Below are 24,384 nucleotides of genomic sequence, written 5' to 3'. Positions count from 1 at the left end.
GCCTCCATGCTTTCTACCACCCAAACACAACTGTCAACATTTATTAAGTGACTGAGCAAGTATTTATTGAGAGTCCAATATCTGCCAAGCACTATGCAAAGCACAAGCCAGGTCCACCAAGAGATAATCCTTCTAGGATCTCAGCAATTTGGCAATTATAATGCAATGTGATAAAGGATATTTTGAGATGACTGATGTCTCAGTCATAAAGCAAAAATGGCAGAATGTTGAGATGACTCCCTAGATCCCCTACCCTTGGTATACACAAACAGGATGATCCCCTCCCGCTTAAGTATGGGCAGAATTTGTGAATATGATGGGAAAGTTACTCCCATGATTATGTATGTTACATAAGCTCCTATTTTAGCAGATTCCCTGCTGGCCCTGAAGTGCCAGACTACCATGTTGTAGAGAGGGTCACATGGTAAGGACCTGAGTTGAGAGTAGGTCCCCGCCTACAGCTATTAAAGAAATAGGAACCTCAGTTCTACAGCTGCAAGGAAACAAATTCCTCCAACAAGCTACAGAAGCCTGGAAGCTTAATTTTCCCTGGTCAAGTCTCCAGATGAAGACACAGCTGGCCAACATCCTGATCTTAGCCTTAGTTCCTGAGCAGAGTGTCCAGGATACCTAAGGCACAAAAACTGTGAGAAAATAAATTTTGTTTCAAGCTGCTACATTTGTGGTGATATGTTACAAAGCAATACATAAAGAAAACAAACTTGACGGGTAAGAGGAGGATATTAGTAGTACACGCAGGAATAGACCTAACCACTCTATGGTCAGGGATGGCTTTTTAAGAAAGTCCTAAACTGAGACATGAAGACTGCAGGAGTTAGTTTAAGCAAACAGGAGGGGAATGGGGAGAGGAAGGATAGAGAGGTATTCCAGATACATAATCCAGGAAGTGTGGTGGAGTAGAGGGGGAGACAGAGGGAAAGAGGGAGAAAGAGGAACACAGTCCATAAACTCTTCTTCTTTAAACCTCTAGTAGTTTGCAAATTACCTTGACTCTAAACCACATTCTTTAGGACTCTTCACACTAGGTTTTTACCCTGCCCAACCACTCCCATCCCATTCTATGCTTTAGCCAAAAACGTTCATTGGTGCTAGGAAAGATCTGTGCGTTTATTTTGCAACTCCTATCCCAGAAATTTTGCCAAATTAAATATCCTAGGTGCAGAGAACAACTCTTTGACTCAACAACAGGTCTGCCTCATGTGTTTCACATAACAAGGGCTTTATCATCTCTAGGATGCTATCATATAGTACTTCCTTAGTCTCTACAAAGACCCCATGCCTCACTCCCAACAGCAGTGCACTTTGTAATACCTGTGTGCACCTCTGTTCACAGTATCCCTGGCTACGTAGTCTCTTCTTCAACTTTTCCAAGGTTAGGGCCATGTCTGGTTGATGTTTTGTCTTGTTTTCACTTGTTATCATATCATAACTGCTGCCTGGCTGCTTTACTTTCTTGTGAGCAAGGCTTAATGACATCTGAGCTATTCAAAGGAGAATGAAAGTTCTCACCCAGAGCCCCCAGACCACTCTTCAGATCTTCCTTTTTCATGGGGTATTTTTATGGTTTGGAGATATGGACAATGGTCTAGGAATTCTTTTTTTTTTTTTTTGTTATCAGTCAAGTGTAAGTATAGCTAAACTTTTCTGAGTGTATATTACATGCCCAGCATTGTGTAAAGTATTTTCCATGGATTATCTTGTCCCGTGCTCACAGCAGACCTACAGACATGTGTAGTAATATTTTTCTCATTATACAGACAGGGTAATTAAAGCCTGGTAGGTAGCAAAGCAGGGATGCCACCCTCAGCACACTGTTTGTCTAGAGCCCAGGTTTTCAACCACTATTCCATGATGTTTCTTCAGTCTGAACCCAATCATTTCCCACTCCCAGAGGCCCTCCATGCTCACAGAAGCAACCAAACAATGCTGGGCCTAGGAAGCTGTCCCCTCTCCAGAGCACAGGAAGTGCTCCCCTCTCTAGCACAGAGCTGGGAACTGAATTGAGACTGCTTGGATTTTTCCACAGTTCTGCCATTTATCAACTTTGTGATCTTAATCCCTTAGCCTCAGTTACTTCATCTCTAAAATGGGGTCCATAATAACCATCTCACAGGGTAGCCATAAGAATTCAATAAGATGATGCAAATAAAGTGTTTATTCCCAGAACTGGCAGCTTGTAAGCACTCAGGAAAAATGTGATTACTATTATTCTGGTCCTCAAGGGAAGTAAAGCAGATACAAATACTTCAGTTAATGCACTTCCTATAGTTAAAAAAAAAAATTCCTCAAATCGAGCTTTCTTTTTCTTTCTCTTTCTTTCTTTCTTTCTTTCTTTCTTTCTTTCTTTCTTTCTCTCTTTCTATTTATGTATTCATGAGAGACAGAAAGGAAGACAGAGGCAGAGACACAGGCAGATGCAGAAGCAGACTCCACGCAGGAAGCCCGACGCAGGACTCGATCCCAGGTCTCCAGGATCACATCCTGGGCTGAAGGCAGACGCTCAACCGCTGAGCCACCCAGGGATACCCCTAAGCATTTATTTCTATGCATTAAGATGTTAAATGTCACATATGGTGAAAATGGAAATATTCCTTTGAAACAATATCTTAACATTATTTAAATTATTAATAATAGCCAGAGGGAAGGCAGACTATAAATGAGTATCATTATGTTTGTGATTTTTAATGGTGAACATTAAATTACATTGTTGTAAACTATGAAATATTTCACTTGATTCCCAAATTCCCAATAACTTTTCAATAAGGTAAAGAGGATGGTGTTCAAGAGAGAGGCTCAAAAAGTAGCTGCAAACCCAATATATCAGAGAGGAACAGTATATTCAGGACAGGAGGTGGGACTGGCTCTTTCACTATTTTCACTGTAGCTAATGAAAGGCAAACCCCAAAATGTTCAGAGCTCTAGGACTTTTCAGATAAATACTGGAAATGGTGAGTATGATTCATGTCCAAGATTGATTTACTGAAAAATACAGATGTGGAGACAAAATTTCAGCATTTTAATCTTTGCTAAATATGGTCTCCTTGAAATAGGTCTCAACTGCAAGCCAAGAGATGTGGGCTCCAGTGCTGGCTCCTCCTTAACTAGCTGTGTGGCCTTGGCAAGCTGCACCATCTCACTAGGCTTAGTATCCTTATCTTTAAAAAAGAGAAGATGAGGAGCCCTGACTGCAGGACCTCACACACTCCCTCTAGCTTGAATATTCAATGGAATAAAGGACTTAGTATCTTTATTTATTTTTGGTGTTTCTTACTTTTAAAGTGGATGATCACCTTTGAAAGCATACATCTTAAATAAAATATGGATTTGAGGCACCTTAGAAAGTCATCTTCATGGCCACTGGCTGGAAGAAAATAGATTGCAACCAGCAGCTGGAGTCAATACAAAATTAAATGACACAGCAAGAGTATTCAAATATTTTCTTAGGCATAGAAATAGACCTTTCAGAATTATCATTTTTAAAATCATAACTATTTCAAAAGGTACATGGTTAGTAACCATGTAAAAAAATAAGGTACAGCATGTTATAAATAAAACATGTTTTACATGGAAACCTCAATTATAGAAAGTAAAGCCTACTTATGAACTATTTTCAGACATTCAAGTTAAATTATAATTGATAACAGCCCAATTTTCCAATTAACTTATGTTTCAAAATAGTATACAATTTTTAAAATAAGCTTCAATATAATCATACTTCTATAACTCCTCTGGATATTCTTGCTTCAGAGAGCTGTGCAAGCCCAGAGAAACAGACTAACCCTTCATACCCCAGTTTCACACATGAAATGGGAATATTAACAGCAATGCTGTACACAGTCCCTCAAACCTTCACAGAAGAGTAATATGTTCCACTAAGCTAGACTGGAAGCCGGCATTGGAAGTACTTGTCAATGGTCTAGTGGAAAGTCATTTCAAAACTGATGAAATAGCATTTCCCTTGGTAACTCAGGGGAATTTTACTGGTATGCTACAAAATCTGACTCCTGGTTTATATCAAATTTTTATATTCTGTTGCTGTTGACATTGTTATGTCTTTTGTTTTACATTTGTTTTGGTCTTCCTTCTCTCAGAAACTATTATTTATGAGCAGATGTGTTAGTTTGCAGGCATATCTCAAAGCTATGACTTTCTTACCACTTTCTTTCTGTCAGAAGATGATCTAATCTGTGAGTCAAACTGTATTACAAACACCTAATCTTATTCTGGTCCTGATGAAATCAAACACTTTGGAACAATTTCTTCTTCATTGTTCTAGAGCATTGCCATTATGCTTCTCCTGTATTTGAGCAAACAAGAACAGATGAGAGAGGACTAGGCAAGTTAAAAATATCAGTCTGTCTGTCTGTCTATCTATCTATGTATTTTTATTTAACTTCAATTTGCCAACATATAGTACAACATTAGTTTCAGATGTCGTTTTTAATAATTCACAGTTGCATATAACCCCCAGTGCTGATATAAGCCCTTTAAAAAAAAGATGACAACTCAGTAAAGATTATTGGATTATGTTCTTTGGTAAATCTATTTCTTGGCTATTCCTAAAAAGAAAAGATCACACCCAAGGACCACATTAGAATACATTTATTTGAAAACACTCCTTATCAGCTGCCAATTAAAAAAATTCTCAAGCAGCAATGAATTTAATCAACATAGACCTTCTGAGTCCCAGGCCTGAGATGCTGAAAGGAATGAATAAAGTTAAGAAGCTTTTACTTGTAACTTTTCATTCTGGCAGATTAAACAACTAAGTCTCTTTCTCCTAAATTATTAATATTTCCAGGTAAGGTGGGATTATTCAGAGGTTATTTTTCATATAATTCCCATACTCTAGCACAGGATTAGCAACATCCTTCTAATTCTTTTAATTTAAATAATGGTGGGAAGGAGGGGGGAATAAAATCATTAAGCATTGTAAACAGTCTAGCTGATAAAGAGCTTTTGTTTTTTTTAGTTTGTCTTATTATTTAATTATGTATAATTAACATAAAATGTTTATATAGCAAAATTACATACAAATGTATAATATTATCTAAGACCTGGAACAAATTTTCATAACTGAGACTCTATACAGAAATATATGTTTGAAAAATTCATTCGAACTTTAAGGAAAAATAAATAATTATTTTAAGTACAATTTTTTTGTCCTCACAATTTAAAACTACCCCAAAATTGCTTCCAGTATCATGTAAAATAAAGACAGAATTCAATAAAGGTTTTTTTTTTTTCTGGGAAACCAACTAGGGGTGGTGGAAGGTGAGGTGGGCAGAGGGTAGGGGTGACTGGGTGATGGGCACTAAGGGGCGCACTTGATGGGATGAGCACTGGGTGGTATGCTATATGTTAGCAAATTGAACACCAAAAAAAAAATAAATAAATTATAAAAAAAACAATAAAGAGCTTTTGTAGGGATATTTTTTTTGGTGAAATAAATCGGCACTGATGCATAGAAACTGATTTGAGGGAAAAGGGATACCAAAGAAGACACAATGCAAGAAAATAAATTAAAAAGTAATATGAGGAAAAGGTTTCATGACTGACAGTAAATCATTTATTCATGGCCATTTATTGATACTATACTTCCAACAGCATGCTAAAGTAATACTAAAATCTTTATTTTTAGAGAAACATTTATTTATCTCAAAGGCTTAAGGAACTATTCATTCCATTTAATACACTTTTCCAATATATTTGATGTAAGATTCTAAATATAGCAAATATAGTAGAATTTTCCCATTCTTTTTTAAAATTTTTTTTTTAATTTTTTTTTTTATTTATTTATGATAGTCACAGAGAGAGAGAGAGAGAGGCAGAGACACAGGCAGAGGGAGAAGCAGGCTCCATGCACCGGGAGCCCGATGTGGGATTCGATCCCGGGTCTCCAGGATCGCGCCCTGGGCCAAAGGCAGGCGCCAAACCGCTGCGCCACCCAGGGATCCCGAATTTTCCCATTCTTATCCCTATTATGTTTTTATTCTTTTTTTCTAGAGGTATTTGGAGGATCATAAGACAGATATTTGAGGTTCCATGTCCCCATTAGATAACTGATTTGACAAACTCTTAACTTGTGAAGATCATTTTAAGGTTTGTATAAATTCATCCTTGGCCAATATGCTGGAGTGGACTTATTATGCATTGTAAGAATTAATTATTAAACTTTCAAGAGGTTTTCAAGCCAATTGACATCCCAGGGGTAGTCTGAAACTGGCCCCATGTAGGAGTATTTACATCATGTTAATTGTCAAATGCTACGAATCAGGACTTCTCTAACCCCATATCCAGAGCTAGTTAATAAATATTTACCAGTAAGTATAAGTACACCGTTGGTCAGAGCTATTCTTTGACTTTTTCATAATATGCCAAGGAAAATAAAGCCTACTATATAATACAACTTTGACCAAAATGCCTTCTAAAATATTTTATGTTTATTTTTTGTATTAATAATTTCAAAATTTCAAGAATTGGTACTACTACTAAGCTTAAAAAATATGGGCCAGTCAAATCACATTAGATTAGGCTTCTCTGTTTTGATTTTAAAGTTGGAAATGATGTCCTTCAAAGATATATATTCATTTTACTCAGACACAGTAAGTTAGTGAATTTCTCCATTCACTGTAGTCTCTTCCTGCTGTCCCACCTGTTTTGAGGAGTTAACTCTGCTGATACAGCAATTGGACATCCAAAGAACACATTATTTTATAAGTAACTATATAAATGAAATATGTATGTTTACATAGTCATTTGACATTACTCTGCTGAAGTAAGACAAAAAAGTCAGAAGGCAATGGTCAAATCAATAGAAATTAGAATAAACACCAATTAAAATGTAAAAAAAACCTTAGGAGGAGACAGCTTCCCAGGCCCAACATTATTGGTTTACTGTGATGGCCAGGGAGGACTTCCAAGACAGAGGAAGGACCAGATTGAGACCTAAATCAGCACCATGCTTTACTAAATAAGACCTGAACTCTTGGCAGTTTCTAACAGGCAACCAACACATATTAAACTGTTTGTAGGGATCCCTGGGTGGCGCAGCGGTTTGGCGCCTGCCTTTGGCCCAGGGCGCGATCCTGGAGACCCGGGATCGAATCCCACGTCGGGCTCCTGGTGCATGGAGCTTGCTTCTTCCTCTGCCTCTCTCTCTATCTCTCTGGGACTATCATAAATAAAATTTAAAAAATAAAAAATAAAAAAAAATAAACTGTATATCAACTTATTACAGTGTTCTCCATCTAAATTGTCATAGGAAAAATAAAGTTGTTTCATTCATTTCGGCTTCAGTTTCACATCTGGGCAAAGCACACTGCTGGTAAAGACAGCTCTTATTTTCCTGGTGAAAAATGGACCCTGGGTCTCTGCACAGGAAGTATTTAGCGCCTTTGTGGCAGTGTTCAGTTTAAGCCACACTGCAAATAAGAGAGCCATCTGTGTTTAAACATGGAAAGGGTTCACAGTAAGGGAAGAGATCTTAAACTTTTCTCTTTTCCTGGGTGTGGATCTTGCTTAGTATCCCTGAGGAAATGAGCTGTTAAGGGATGCGCTGCTCTGTGAATCACAGCTCTGAAAGGAGATACAGATGGCTGTATCTGTATACAAATATACACCAAAGTAAACCTTCCATTGTGGATAATTTAGTAGGTTGATTAGAGCACATTTCATCACTGACCAACAGAACAGAAACAACTACGAAAGCTGAAGGCTCATTCCAGAAACATCTCTGACCAAAGTTTTCTCGAGCTTTAACTTCATGGTTTTATATTTAATCATTTCAGCATTTTGCTAGTTAAACAATTCTGATATGAAATGTGAATCCCAGAAAGTGCAGTTTCATTCCACATAGCTGGAAAATTGGTAACTCATTTTTCTCTGCCACTTGTTATCGATTCGTAAAGATCATTCCAAATCCCCACTACTTATTCTGTTCATTAAATTGTCTTATTCCATGGTTTTTCCAGAAACTTTAGCCACAGTTCTAATATCTCTTTGTAAATGTTGTCTCATTTTAAATAACTGCTTTAAACAAATATTCTAAACTCACTACCAAATTTAGGGCAGCAGATTCAGACTCGAGCCCTCCAGATCACTTGTCTACAATCCATACAACACATAAGAACAAAGTCTTCCAGGGGCACCTTGGTGGCTCAATGGCTCAGGTCATGATCCAGGGTCCGGGGATTGAGTCCCACATTGGGTTCCCCACAGGGAGCCTGCTTCTCCCTCTGCCTATGTCTCTGCCTCTCTATCTCTCATGAATAAATAAATAGAATCTTAAAAAAGAAAAAGAACAAAGTCTTCTAGTTCAGGCAGGGCAAGCCCTCCAGATCGGTTACTCTTATCTCTTTTATTCACATCATCACCATTACTTATAGTTTTTCTCTAAATTTGTATTAAAGAAATCAAGTATCTTTGTAAAACTGTATAATGTAGACATTATATCAGTATTAATTTTCTTTATTAAAATCCTACTTCAGTGACTTTAACTCTGAAAAGTAAAATGACAATGTTTTTTCTTAGAACATACCAGGTATCAGAGATATTGCTGTTTCCATGCAACAGTGATATTCATGAACTTGATCAATGTGTCATCACTTAAGAATCCATAAGAATAGGATATAAGCTGGTTGGTGTGGATCTGGCTGTGTCCACTACTTTTTATTGTCTTGGAGGGCACTGGGCAAATGCTGAATTCTCTCTACAGGAGGGACAGAAATGCAAGGGTTCCCTGACCATGTCCCACTGATTCTGAATAATTTGAGGCCATGTATTATAACACTAGAACTTAAGAGTGTCAAAGTATGAGGTGGTCTAGTCCAGACTGAATCCTAATCAAGTAAATCTCTGAATGGGCCAAGCAGAACCACCCCTTTCTGTCCTTTTTCCCAGGGATGGAAGAACTGGTGGTGGTCTTGGAAAGCACTCCAGCTCCAGCTTCAGCTCTAGTTCTAGACTCTAGGTCTATCCCTCTTATCTACGGAACCATTTTTAAACTGCTAGGAAACTCTGGGTACACCATATACCTATATGAACTGCATATTTATATAATCACTCTCTGGATGTGTTTAGATTCTTTACTATGAAAAAGGCATTGCAAATCTCACATAGGCATCTGATTCCAGGTTGGTTCCCTGTTAGATTCCAGGAGTTTTATTAAGGAAAGGAAGAAGCCCTTCACAGTTGATCTCACTTCACATGCTGGCATATAGTTCTAGGTATTGATATATCCCCACAGACCTAAACAACAGTTAAAGTCCAGCAGAACATTATATGACGCACAGTCTTTCTTCACGTTGGCAGCAATAGTTTGGATACTGAGAATACGGTTGTGGGTTTTTTCCTCCTATTGTGTTACATATTTTATCAGTAATCTGAAAATCACTATATTAACACATTTGAACTGCTTAATCAATGTTAGTAAGTTGGCACTGTCAGCCTTTTCCCTCACTATCTATACTTAATATTTCTCTTGGGTGTGTTTTTGAATGGAACAAAGAAGGATAATTCTTCCTGTTTTTCTATTTTCCTTTTCCACCTCCCTGTCCTTTGGCTGCTATTTTACAAAACATCCTAATTTATAAAAGAATGGTCTCTTACAAGAGATGAAGTACAAGAATTTTAAACCCCTTAATTGCACTGTGTGTTTCAAATCTTAAAACTGAATTCTAATTTAGTGCCTCAACATTCTAAATCAACATTCCAGGAATTTTTTAAATCTTGCAATGATGCAAAGTATCAAGTTGAAAATCAACCACAAGAAGACATAACATTTCCACACTTTTAACTTATGGGCTAAAAATGGAAAAAGATTCACATTGCTTATATTTGCTTTTGCCTGATTAATGGCAGTTATATCAGAAGGCCTTGGCCAACACTTGGGGAAAGCAGCCAAGTACACAGAGACAAGCCAAAAGTCACTAAAGATGAGCAAGTCACAATGCACCATCTGTGGTGGCACCAGATACCTGCATAAAATAATTTCTCAAAATAAGAGAAAATTCACTTAAGAGAAATGCAGCTTCTTTTAATTAACTTTCCTCCAGTAATTGTTATCTTTTTAGGAAATACCATAAATATCCAGCTGGATATTTATGATCGTTTGGGCAGCTTTTCTCACGAGGGCCATAATTAACAGGGAGACACAGTTTTGGTTCCCTCGGTCCCACACAAAGACAACTTGGGACTCTTAAATAATGCCTTGCTTTCAAATTAATGCAAAATGTTATTACATTAACCCAGGAATCAATTAAGCTATTTTAAAGAAATAATATATTTTTTACAATAACCAGGCTTTAGTTGAATAAGCTGAGCTGAAGTGTGGCTATACCTCCAATAACACTTGGATGAATTTAACCTAAAGGAATTACAACTTAATACAAATAGATGAGGGATATCTGGGTGGCTCAGTAGTTGAGTGTCTGACTTTGGATCAGGTAATGATCCTGGGGTCCTAGGATGGAGTTCTGCATCAGGTTCCCCTTAGGGAGCCTGTTTCTCCCTCTGCCTATGTCTCTGCCTCTTTCTATTAATCTCTCATGAATAAATAGATAAAATCTTTAAAAAAAATACAGATAGATGAGATTTCATCAGAGCACATGGCAAAATATTTTTTACCACTTTTATGTAGTTTGTTTTAAAATATGTCAACTCAGTCTTTGGAATTTTAAAGACATTTTTATATCTTCTCTAATATAATCATTTATATGTGTACTAATACAACCATCACACTTCCACATACTAGACTCTTCCTAAGTTAGGGGTATGAATTAAATTATTGTGTTTAACCACATTAGTGGAGACAGCTCTACTTTCAGCACTTGAGCCAAAGGATCAGGAATGGCCACACAACAGAGGCAATGACTTCAACACCTCACTGACCTTGACTCACAAGTATCTCTGACTTTATCACCCCTCCGGTTCCATTGTCTTGTTTAGTTCCAACCTTCATTAATTCTAAAATGGTCCATGACAGTAACCTCCTCTCTAGCATCTGGGCCTCCAAACTACCCTACACTCCATAGGAATGTGGCCATTTGACACCTGTCCTAACAGAGCTTTGGAAATTGTTCAAATGTCAATAGCCCTTAAAGTTCAAACTCTAGTAAGTCAACAATTTTCTGTTAAGCAAATCAATTGATAAACCAACCTCTTCACAATTTGTCTCTAACCTATCTCTTTGGCCTTATGTCTAACTATCCATATGCGCTCCCAAATATCCTAAACTGTAGTTTTCATCACAATGGCAAATTATAGACTATATAATCAGGCTCCCTGGGTTCTAATCTCAATAGTATCACCTTCAAAATGTGTTAGCGGGAGACCAAATACTTAATTTTTTGAAATTTCAGTTTTCCCATCTGTACAATTGGGATCAAAAGGTTGTTGTTAATTAAATGACACACACTAATATTAAATAAAGAGTAGCACAGAACATGAAGACTCCTAACTCGGGGAAATGAACTAGGGGATGTGGAGGGGGAGGAGGAGGGGGGGTGGTTAGTGGGTGACGGGCACTGAGGGGGGCACTTGACGGGATGAGCCCTGGGTGTTACGCTGTATGTTGGCAAATTGAATACCAATAAAAAATAAATTTATTATGAAAGAAAAGAAAAGAACAAAAAGAAAAGAAAAGAAAAGGAAAGAAAGAAAGAAAGAATGAAAGAAAGAAAGAAAAGAAAGAAAGAGTAGCTAGTAATAATCACAGCAAACAAACACTTAATCCATGCCTTTACCCCAAACTTTCTGGCTGATGTGTCCTCCCATCTGGCATCCTTTTCTCAATGAACTCCTATATGTCCCTCAAAGATTAGTTCAAATGGCACCTGCCTTTGAAAGCCTTCCTTTACCATTTCACTTGGGAAAAGGTAGCTTTGCCCACTGCAATACGCTTACAGCATTTTGTGAATATTGTATATTACAACCTGCATCTTCATAAATCTCTATATATGTGTTCTTCCTATAGTGTAAGATCTGCATGGAAAACAATAATATCTTGACATCCCCATACTCGGTTATGGGTACACTGTACCATCCCTCACCCAAGAAAGATATAGTAAAGTCCTAATACCCAGTACCTCAAAATGTGACCTATTTGAAAACAGAGTTGTTGCAGATATCATTAGTTAAGATCATACTGGAGTAGAGTGGAGCCCTAATCCAAAACAAATGATATCCTTTTAAGAAGACAGCAATGTGAAGACACAGAGTCACAAGCACCATATGAAGCCAGAGGCAGAGATTGGAGTGATATATATCTCAAGCCAAAGAGTGCTAAGAATTGCTGGCCTTCATCAGAACCTATGAAGAGGCAAAGAATTCTGCCCCAGATCCTTCAGAAGGACTGTGGCCCGACCAAAACATTGATTTCAGACTTCTAAACTACAGAATTGCGAGATAATAAATTTCCGTTGTTTTAAGCCAGCAACTTATGGTACTTCATTATAACAGCCCGAGGAAACCAATACATGTTCCCAGATTCAGGGGGAAAAACTAACATATTTGTGTTAAAGAAGCAAATGACTTTAAGAATTTTACTTAATCAATTGGGACTTACATAGAAAAATAGGAGTGTACAGAGATGGCTAGATTAGACCATCCTAAATTCTGGCTTTAAGAATCTGTAAGTACCTGATTTCCTATTTAAGTATCATATTTAACTTCCTTGCCCACCTAAAAAATTAAGGTTATTGATGCTTTTTCTTTTAAGATTTTTTTATTCATGGGATCCCCGGGTGACTCAGTGGTTGAGTATCTGCCTTTGGCCCAAGACATGATCCTGGAGACCCAGGATCGAGTCCCGCATCGGGCTCCCTGCATGGACCCTGCTTCTCCCTCTGCCTGTGTCTCTGCCTCAGAGAGACACTGAAAGAGAGAGAAAGAGGCAGAGACACAGTCAGAGGGAGAAGAAGGCTCCATTCAGGGAGCCCGATGCGGGACTCAATCCTGGGTCTCCAGGATCTTGCCCTGGGCCAAAGGCAGGTGCCAAATCACTGAGCCACCTAGGCATATCAAGATTGATACTTAAGACTTAGAAAATGTTGACATATTCCTCCTTGCCCTGTACCTACACTGACTGCTTATAAAATGAAACCTAGTTTTTTTTTTTTTTTTTTTTATTTATGATAGGCACACAGTGAGAGAGAGAGAAGCAGAGACATAGGCAGAGGGAGAAGCAGGCTCCATGCACCGGGAGCCCGACGTGGGATTCGATCCCGGGTCTCCAGGATCGCGCCCCGGGCCAAAGGCAGGCGCAAAACCGCTGCGCCACCCAGGGATCCCAAAATGAAACCTAGTCTTATTCATCAGAGCAATGACATAAAAGTTTTTCAACAGGTGATTCATAAAAAATGGCATACTTATTCATCTTTATATGGTATCTATAGTCCAAGGAGATTGTGTCTGAGACTCCAGAAAGTTTTTTCCAAAGCATTTTTATTAACAACATGTTTGCTCTCAGGGACCTATTAATTTATTATAATGTAGTTATACTGATAGGCATCTTACCTAAAAACATTCATTTACATGGAAATAACAGTGTAAAGACAGATAAAAGTAGTCTTATATTTAGGCCAGAATCAAGGTCTATCTACTCTTTACGTTAGTAATTGCAGCTAAGAAGGAAGGAAAAAATATAGAATTTGGAAGGAGAAATGTAATTTCAGTCACTGTGGTTAGAAGGGACATTTATTGTATGATTGAAATAAGTCAATAGGAGAATGACAAACATTAAATGGTCTCATTCATTTGGGGAATATAAAAAATAGTGAAAGGGAATAAAGGGGAAAGGAGAAAAAATGAGTGGGAAACATCAGAAAGGGAGACAGAACATGAGAGACTCCTAACTCTGGGAACAAACTGGGCGGGGGGTGGAAGGTGAGGTGGGCGGGGGGGGGGGTGACTCGGTGATAGGCACTGAGGGGGGCACTTGATGGGATGAGCACTGGGTTTATTCTATATGTTTGCAAATTGAACACCAATAAAAAATAAATTTATATTAAAAAATCCAAAGTACACAAGGAAGGCAAAATGCCATACTTATTTGGTGCCTAAAATAACATGTTATTATAAAGTAAAGCAATTTCATTTTTGGAGCATGGAAAATCCCAAAACTATGAAAAATGTGCTTTCTGAGATCTCTAAGAGCCTTAACTTCAAAAACATGCAGTGAAGGTACTAAATAAATCTTTCAAGAAAAAGAATGCTCTGGCATGAGTCAAACATCCAGTTTCTGACACCTACATTCAATGTTGCCTCTAAAGAGATGTCTTGTCTTTCACTGCTCAGGTCCTTGAGAACCAGGCCTCACAATGAAGGAAGTCAGTATAGTCACAGTCTGGTTCTCCAGCTTCTGGAACTCCCAAGAATGCACAGATTTGATCCAGTCATCTATAATCCAACAGTCATTCAATAATCATGAGTTATGCCTTACCCTAGGCTCACCACTGATTTGCTGTTGGCAGCTTTGATTAATTTTTTTTTTCTGAAGCTCAGTATTCTCATCTGTAAGCAAGGATAATGATGGTATCTGCTTCCTAGGATTTGTTGTGGTAATTAAATAAGAGATGGCTCATAGGACTTCACATAGAGCCTGGCATATGATAATTACCCAATACAAGTTAACTGCTGTCTTTATCATCATTACTGGAATATGTTATAAAACTAGTAAGCAAGTTGAGGGTAGGACTGTGCCTATTACTTAATGGACACCCACACTGAACAGCTGAGACCAGTGAATGCTAAAGTAAATCTTCGTGCCAATTCCAGCCCAAAGCCTACTTCTGTAAATGTTTATTGGAACACAGCCACTCCTGATCTTTTATATGTTGTCTATGTCTACGTTACCCAGCAGATGTATATAGTTGTAACAAAAGGACTGAATAGGCTGCAGACTGTGAACCATTTATTACTTGGCTCTTTAAACAATAAGTGTGTTAATCCTGCACTAGAGCATCGCCACTTACTATGTGGTCCTCAGCTCATTAGAAATACAGACACTGGGATCCCTGGGTGGCTCAGTGGTTTAGCACCTGCCTTCCGCCTAGAGCGTGATCCTGGAGGCCGGGGATCAATTCCTGCATCAGGCTCCCTGCATGGAGCCTGCTTCTCCCGCTGCCTGTGTCTCTGCCTCTCTCTGTGTGTCTCTCATGTAGAAATAAACAAAATCTTTAAAAAAAAGAAATACAGACACGTAGGCTCCCTTGACCTACTGAATCAGAAACTATATATTTTCACAAAATCTTCAAATGATTTACAAACATTAAGGGTTGAGAAACAGTGGTCTAGGTCAGAGGTTAACAAAATTTCTGTAAAGGGATAGAGAGTAAATATTTAAGCCTTTGTTGCAGGACTATAATATCTGTTCAAATCTGCCTTCCTATCTCAAAAGCAGCCAGAAAAAAATATGTAAATAAATGGGCACGGTTCCATGCCAATAAAACCAAGTATGGAACCTGAAGTTTCAATTTTATACAATTTTCATGTATCACAAAATATTCTTTTAATTTTTTTCAACCATTTAAAAATGTTGAAACCTTCCCTTAGCTTGTGTACCATACAAAAACAGGCAGCAGGGCAGCCCGGATGGCTCAGCGGTTTAGTGCCACCTTCAGCCCGGGGCATGGTCCTGGAGACCCGGGATCGAGTCCCACATCAGGCTCCCTGCATGGGGCCTGCTTCTCTCTCTGCCTGTGTCTCTGCCTCTCTATGTGTCTCAAGAATGAATAAATAAATAAATAAATAAATAAATAATAAATAAATAAATAAATAAATAAATAAATAAAATCATTAAAAAAAAAAAAACAGGCAGCAGGTAGGATCTGGCCTGTAGATCAGAGTCAGTAGTCTTAATCTAGGCTAATGCCACATCACTGTTTAGCCAGCAGGTTACCCCTCCTCCCATACTCTCCCCAGGACTCTAAAAACCTATGTGTATTTTCTGGCACATGTGACTTTAGAGAAGTTATCTTCTACTCATCTAACTTATCCTAAAAAATATTTCTGTTCCTCCTTTATGACTTCTAACTTGTAATATAAAGTTCCTATCAAATGATGTGATGGTGTAACTGTTTCCTTTTCTTTGGCAGATTAAATAGAACATACCAGAGAGGCTGAACTAGGAAGCTATAGGTGAATAGACAGACAGGTGGACAGATAAGATACCTGCCTCCAAAGGAATAGGAACCTGATCACAATGAAAAACTCTTTGTCTCTAAATTCAAACCAAGTATGCTGAGCATTTCTAAATATATACTCAGGATTTGTGTCTATTTGATCCACAATATCCTTCTCCTTGACTCTTCAAGTAGTCTGAAGCTCTTGGAAAGTAACATAGGAAGTCTGCACATCTTGCCCTTGCCCTTCCCCTTCCAGAGGCTAGTAGATCACAAGCAACTGAGAAGGAACTGCCAGAGAGGGTTCTCCATCCAGAAAAAAAAAGAGCTTTGCCCCACTCTCAGGGCTCTGGGACACATTGGTGGGAGATGGCTAGAGGAGGGGATCCCTACCTGCCTTTTACTTAAGCCAGTATTCTTTGTTCCTGCTTATACTGAGATCATAAATCAGTTTCAGAAGAGAAGCTTAGTTCATAGAAACCTTTAATTTATGTTCAAAGTTTATTGAAGCTAAGCTCAATAAATGGTAGATAAGAGGACTTTGTTGAGTAAACACAACATTCATAATTTAGGTTTAGCAATTTAAGAAACATGAAAGTACTCAAGATTCATCAGAAGCACAAACTATATGAACTATCTGCACAATCTTAGAAGAAAGATTTACATATACCTATAGACTTATGATATATATATATAACATTTTAATCTAAATGAATGTGTTAGAATACATTCTGACCCCTGGTCTCGGCTACCATCACATCTTTTTTGTCGTTTAACCTTACTCTGTTTTATCTTTCTACCATCATCCAATTTTCCCTCTCCTTTCAAGGATAATTTATTCTGCGAAACAGGCTGAGATAAAAACCTTTCTACATAGCCTGATAAATCTTATAATTATAAATTATTCAATAATGAAATGGTTCCCATAGTGTATTAATGAGGAAGATTTCAGCTACAAGAAACAGAAAATCCTGGCCTCACTAGCTGACGTCTTAAGAAATTGATCATTTCATAAGAGAAATTCTGCAGTTAGGCAGCTACACGGTTGCTTAATTCAGTGCCTCGACAACATCATCAAGGATCTTTCCATTTTTCAATATTGCATTATTCAGGATATAGGCTTATCCTTATGTTAACTACCTTACACCATATGTGACAAAATGATATCCAGTAAAAATGCTGTGTTTTTGTGTCTCTTTAATTATGACAAAGTTTTTCCCTGAGCTCCCACAATATTCCACTTCATAGCTCATTGACCAGAAATGCATCATACCTGTTTCTAAAATATGAGCAGCCAAGAAGAATGAGATTACCATAATTGTGCTGAATGGGGAAAATATGCAGCCAAGAATATTTTATCTGGCAAGCCTGTCATTCAGAATAGGATGAGAGATAAAGAGTGTCCCATACAAACAAAAACTAAAGGAGTTCATAGACCACTAAGCCAGCCCTGCAAGAAATATTAAGAGGAACTGAGTGGGAGAAAAAAGATCAAAAGCAACAAAGACGGGCAGCCCCGGTGGCCCAGTGGTTTAGCACTGCTTGCAGCCCAAGGTGTGATCCTGGAGATCCAGGATCAAGTCCCATGTCAGGCTCCCTGCATGGAGTCTGCTTCTCCCTCTGCCTGTGTCTCTGCCTCTCTGCCTGCCTTCTCTCTCTCTCTCTCTCTCTCTCTCTCTCTCTCTCTCTCTCTCTGAATTAATAAATAAAAAATCTTTTCTAAAAAAAGCAACAAAGACTAGAAAGGAACATCACCAGAAACACCAAGTTTATAGGTAACACAATGCCATGAAATTCATATCTTTCAATAAGCAATCTGAATGTATATGAACTAAATTTCCAATCAAAATACATTGGGTATCAGAATAGATTTTTTTAAAAAGGCACATCTATATGCTACCTACAAGAGACTCATTTTAGACCTAAAGACACCCCCATATTGAAACTAAGGAGATGGAGCACCACTTATCATGCTAATGGATGGCAAAACAAAGCCAGGGTTGCCAAACTTATATCAAACTAGATTTTAAAACAAAGACAGTAAGAAGTGTTTGAATGATACACTCGACCAGATGGCCTTAACAGGTATATTCAGGACATTTCATCCCAAAGTAGAATATGCATTCTTTTATATACAATGGAGTATTACTCAGAATGAAATCTTGCCATTTGCAACAATGTGGATGGAGCTAGAGCACATTACACTAAGTGAAATAAGTCAGTAAGAAAAAGACAAATACTATATGATTTCACATTCATATGTGGAATTTAAGAAACAAAACAGATGAACATATGGGAAAAGGGGGAAAAAAGAGAGAAGGAAAAAACCATAAGAGACTTAAGGACAGAGAACAAACTGAGGGCTGCTGGAGGGAGATGAGCAGGGATGGGCTAGATGGGTGGTGAGGACACTTGTCAGGATGAGCACTGGGTGTTGTATGTAAGTGATGAATTACTGAATTCTACTCCTGAAACCAATATTGCAAATCTATGTTAAGTAGAACTTAAATACAATTTAAAAAAAAATTACCGTAATTGGATTAGGAAAGCATATGGTCATGTGAAAGATTATATTACCTGAATGAAAATCAGCATTAGAAAGAAGTGGGGAGGGATGCAGGAGCTATTACTCAGTAGTCACACAATACTCAATACTACAATCAATAAGAGGTATCCTGTTCATCAGCCTTTGAAGGTAGCCAATTAATTTGCAGGAAATAGTAACTGGGAGATTCTGTGACTACACAATTTTATATTACTGGAGTAATAAAGACCTGAAGCAGCCTCAATGTAATTACAGAATAAAGGCACATACCACAATCTGAGAATAGTTCTAGAATTTGGCAAAACCTGGTCCTAACACCTTTCAGTAAACCAATGTTCATCAAGGACTCAAGCAGTTGGGATTTATAACTGCCACTCAGGCCCCAGCCAACTTTCCCCATGATGTGATCAGTTCCAATTAATATAATACACTTTAATTTGTGTATCATTCTGTATTCAAGTATGACAAGTACCTTAAGCAAAGAAAAAAAGCAAAGTTGAATTTAAAAAAATTAAAACATTCTAATGTGACCCAGAAGCTATCAATTTGTGAATGCTGCCGGGGCGGGGGGTCTTCTCTTACAGCCTCATTTAAGGGGGCTGCAAGTGGACAGAAACAAGGCTTGGTCATTCATAGCCGATAGATGATAGAAAACTGAAATGGAAAGAGAAGTCTGTGCATTCTGGTCCTTCTGTCCCTCCCTGTTCACCCACACTGTCCACCTAGCAGCACAAGTACAGAAACTTGGTTTCTGTAAGCCAAGAGGAAGAGAACACTGTTTCTGAGACCCAGTTGATGGAGGAGGGGCCATGGCACACAATTCCTATTTACTTTTTCAACTATTTCTTCAAACTAAGAAAAAAACCCTATTCTAAATCTAACCTATTCTAAAATTATCTTAAATTTTCCAAAAACGAGATAGAAAGCATCTCAAATTCCCCTTCATAATTTGAAAGCACAAGTTAGAAATTGAGCACCAATAAAAAATAAATTTATTATAAAAAAAAGAAAAGAAACTGATGTCTGTTAATATATATCAGTACCTCATGTGTTTCAGACACAGCTATCTTACCTTCCTGTTATGTTTTGCTCTTTATTATACGAATGTACTAATGTAGCCAAGTAATTTAGGATGGGATCAACTCTAGTGGACTTCACAAGCAGGTTTAGTTTAGTTGGACAGCTATTCTTTTAAGTGTGTTGTTGCTAAAAATGTGACAGAGCTACTCTTTCTTCCATGAGTGTTCTGAAGACGTATTTAAACATTTCAACCTGTAAGAATCTGCTTAATCCCTCTGCAGAATATTAAAGGGAAAAGAAGTTACTCTTTGACCAGGAAAGTTTAAGGCATTTAAATATGATCAGATATCCAGAAATAAAATAGTACATTCCATGAAGAAACTAGGAAATCACAACACAGATACATTCATTGTACATGAAAAACTCAGAAACTTAGTATAAAAGCAAAGAAAATATTAAGTGATATTATTAAAGTAAGCTAACTAGAATAAGAAAATAACACCAAAACCACATTAATTCTATTGGTTTTTCTTGCACAGAACAGAGGGAAAATGATAAAAAATTGGACATATTAAATTTCTCCATTCTTTCCACTTAAGGGTAAAGTCTAGATCGAAAATGTTCTAAGAATTTCCTTTTATTTTATTATTATTATTATTTTAATATTACTTATTATTATTTATATGGAGCCCAATGCAGAACCTGAACTCATGATTTGAGCTGATACCAAGAGTCAGACACTTGATCAACTGAGCCACGCAGGTGCTTCGAGAATGTTTTGAGAATTTAATGGATAATTATTTCCCTTAAATCCAAATTTTTCCTTAATAGATTTTTAAAGAACCATATGCTCCTCAATAGTACTTAGTTTTGGCTTATGAATAAGATGAAAAACGTTTGAGGGATAATGGCTTTTATGTATGGACCTGGGTGTGCAGATGCACACACACACACACACACACACGCATGTGTGTGTGTATTTCCATCAACTGTTTATAATGGAAGTGTATCCAGAATAAGGATAAAACTACTGATTGGATTCTTAAACAATATAACTACTGCCTCAGAGTCTTAGAAAAACACTAGCTCAGAAGCTGCCAGGACTCTAAGAAATCAACCAGGATATGTACAAGCAAACTGCAGAACATTTATTGAAAGTCCACTACCTAATCTAAGGTGATTTGAGTACATCTATAGGTGTTTATGAGATTTTATCACATATCACTATGGTTCATAAAGCATTATTTATACAAACAATAACCATAGAAGTCCAACTCTCTAAACTTTCAAGATACCACTCGGTAAAGCAATCAATTACTTTGATTTAGTACACTGCTCTGGATTTTTCCTGGATGGCAAAGCCTAGATATTGGGAAAGACGCTAAAGACACGGCCAAGCTTCAGACCTTATCCTTTCTCCCTAAAAGACATTTATTTTTTTTTAAATTTTTATTTATTTTTGATAGTCACAGAGAGAGAGAGAGAGAGGCAGAGACACAGGCAGAGGGAGAAGCAGGCTCCATGCACCGGGAGCCCGACGTGGGACCCGATCCCGGGTCTCCAGGATCGCGCCCTGGGCCAAAGGCAGGCGCCAAACCGCTGCGCCACCCAGGGATCCGCCTAAAAGACATTTAAATAGTACCTACCGGTTGCAGACAGATATCATGTTGGTTTATGTAGATTTTCATCTATATCAAGTGTTAGTACCTTGGAGTACAAAGGATCCTTTTGGTCTTCCTAAAAACAAGGGAAAAATTGAGCAAAGGCATTCCTCATATGTGTGCTTTACTCAGTTACTTTTGCCACTTTGGCTTTGGACTTTTTGGAGTGGAAGGTGAAATCTAGATGAAAATCAGACCCTTATGTACCCTGTTAACTCTTAACTCCTTTTCTTTTAATTCCAGTACAATACCAACTTTATTTCTTAAAGGCCCTTCCAGTTCTGTGTAATCCATAATCCCATGAAGACTTCCACAGACCCTGACCACAGCAAATTCAAATTATTTGATAAGAAGACACCCTTCAGATAAATGGGACTTTTGTGCTGCTCTTTCGAATAATCTCTGGGACCCGGTCTTGCTATTGTGGTTTGTTGTCTGTTTTTATTTAGGGTTTTTATTTATTTGAGAGAGACGCAGAGACAGTGACAGAGAGCACAAGCTCAGGAGGAGAGGGAGAAGCAGACTCCCCACTGAGCAAGGAGCCTGATGCGGGGCTCCATTTCAGGACCCTGGGATCATGACCTGAGCCAAAGGCAAACGCTTAACCAACTAGTCACCCAGGTGTCTTCTCTTGTTGTTGATCATCCTGTCTTTAGGAATTTTCTCCACATTTGGCCACACTAATCTGACTTCCCCACTTAACCCACCACCCATTGCATCTCATGAGTGGCTTTAAACGACAAAAAGGAAAATCCTGAAAGACATCAAACTCCTAAAAGAAAGGGGAATTGTTAGGGACACTCCCAGAGCTGCAGCCCACCCCCTGACTTGTGATGGTATTTGAGGGCACTGAAACCAAGGGTAGAGCAGAACACACAGTTGTCTGGTAAAGCTCAGCAGTAATGACCAACTGGTGTTTGGCCAGAAATTCAGTTTTCCCTCCTCTTCCCCTAAAGACCATTAACGTTTTTTCTTTTGAGGATTTTATTTAGTTATTCATGAGACACACAGAGACAGAAGCAGAGACAGGGGCAGGGGCAGAAGCAGGCTCCAGGCAGGGGGCCCGAAGCGGGACTCGATCCCAAGTCTCTAGGATCAGGCCCTGGGCTGCAGGCCACGCTAAACCGTGAGCCACCCGGGCTGCCCACATTTTTTCTTTAATGTGATGGATTTGGCAGGTGAATTTATTCCATCTAAATACGAATGCCCGGTCTCGATTCATTCTTCTAGCCTGAACTTTTAAAAAGTCTTCTGCCAAAAACAAACCGCCATCGCTGTACCCTCCGCCACCGCCCGCAGAACATCAGGTCATTAAATTGCATGAAAATCCTCTCCTCCCCAGGCTGCAAAGACGCATCCGATCCCTTTCCCCCGTCCCGCCCTCAGAAAGGCAGGCCCGGGGGGCACACGTACCTCGAGGAGGCCCCGCCGGTGAGGGGGGCGGCGGCCCGGGAGCCCGCGTGCCCTCCACAGAGAGCCGTCCTCCGCGGTGCGGCCAAGGGCGCCCGGACAGTGGCCGGGCAGGGCCGCGGCGGGAGAGCGCACCTTGCGGGGTGTTTTCAGGCAGGCTTCCAGCTCGGCGGCCCGGACTCTCGGATGCGCCCCGAAACCCTGGTCTCCCTCGGGGAGTCCCTGCCGCCGCACCGCGCATGTGCTGGCAACTGCAGGCGCCCAACGGCCTCCCGCCCGCCTCTCACCTGCGCGTGCGCAGTCGCTCCTCAGAGCCAGCGGGCGCCGGAGCACCCGAGGCCTGTGGGAGCGGAGCTGCTTCCGCTCAGGCGGGCGTCCCCGGGCCTGGAGCTGGTCCCGCGAAGCCTGCAGCCGCGCTCGCCGTTGACGTGCGGTAGAAAGCAAGCTCGAAGCCGGCGCTTTCCTGCCTGCGGCCAGAAGCCTCTGCCTGTACGCAGATCTGGGTCGGTGCGGCCGAGGCCTAGACGTGGGGTTCACGTGCCGTTCCACAGCCCAGCCGCTCTCGCGGGGGCGGCCGCGCGGGGAAGAGCTCGCCGTCCGGGGGTCTCCCTGCCAGGACCCCCTTAACTGGCCGTCCGGCTCCCCGGGACCCTCGAAGGCGGCTCGGACAGAGGCCCAGGAGAGCAGGAGGAAAGGAGGAGAACTTGCTGCCCCACCTGCCATGCCCCAGAAGGCGCCGTCCAGCCTGGCGGGCGGGGGGCGGAAGCCGGTGGTCACCCCAGCGCGCGGGGCGGCTGTGCAGGCGCCCCAAGGCCCGGAGGAGCCTGCAGCAGCAGCCTAGGAAAAGCTTTCTCAGCTGACAAATGAAACGATTCTTGGAGCCAGAAAGGAAACACGAAGGGTCCATAGGGGCTGTGGTTTTAGATGCTCATCTCCTTCAGGGCAGCCCGGGGGCCCAGCGGTTTAGCGCCGCCTGCAGCCCGGGGTGTGACCCTGGAGACCCGGGATCGAGCCCGGCACAGGCTCCCTGCCTGGAGCCGGCTTCTCCCTCTGCCTGTGCCTCTGCCTCTCTCTCTCTCTCTCTCTCTCTCTCTCTCTCTCTCTCTTGCCTCTCCTGAATGAATAAATAAAATCTTCAAAAAATAAAATAAATTATCATCCTCTTCAAACAGTATTATGCTAATCCACATAGGTGGATTTTCCATTTCCCTGTCTCATTCTTTGTGCCAAAATTTGCATACGGTTTACTTCTACATATGTTTAAAAAAACACTGGCCAACATTACTATTATTTATTTTTAAAGATTTTTTACTATTGTTTCTGTAGACACATGGTTAACTGTATGGTTTTTTTTTCCTTTAAGAGTTTATTTATTTATTTGAGAGGGAGGGAGCGAGAGCACCTGCCCACAAGTCAGATGCGGGCTGAATCCCAGGGCCCCTGTATCATGACCTGAGTGGAAGGCAGATGTTTAAAGGACTGAGCCGCCCGGGGTGCCCTATGTTTAACTTTTAAAGAAATCGCCAGACTAGGGATCCCTGGGTGGCCCAGCGGTTTGGCGCCTGCCTTTGGCCCAGGGCGTGATCCTGGAGACTCGGGGTCGAAT

General features: G+C 39.9%; 1 long non-coding RNA gene across 1 annotated transcript in view; it reads right to left on the bottom strand.

Moving 5' to 3' along the window:
- Window positions 1–23,024, bottom strand: part of LOC140598443 (uncharacterized) — a 90,639-nt gene extending 67,615 nt beyond the window's left edge. Inside the window, exons 1-2 of the long non-coding RNA XR_012000874.1 lie at window positions 22,782–23,024; window positions 21,354–21,444 (exon numbers count right to left, since the gene is read on the bottom strand). This is a non-coding gene — a long non-coding RNA (uncharacterized lncRNA). The remainder of the gene's footprint in view (window positions 1–21,353; window positions 21,445–22,781) is intronic.
- Window positions 23,025–24,384: the final 1,360 nt, after the last annotated feature.

This window comes from Vulpes vulpes, chromosome 4 (assembly GCF_048418805.1).
Source record: "Vulpes vulpes isolate BD-2025 chromosome 4, VulVul3, whole genome shotgun sequence".
Taxonomy (NCBI): Eukaryota; Metazoa; Chordata; class Mammalia; order Carnivora; family Canidae; genus Vulpes; species Vulpes vulpes.
The sequence above is the reverse complement of the archived record's forward strand: the minus strand, read 5'-3'. Positions and strand labels throughout refer to the sequence as shown.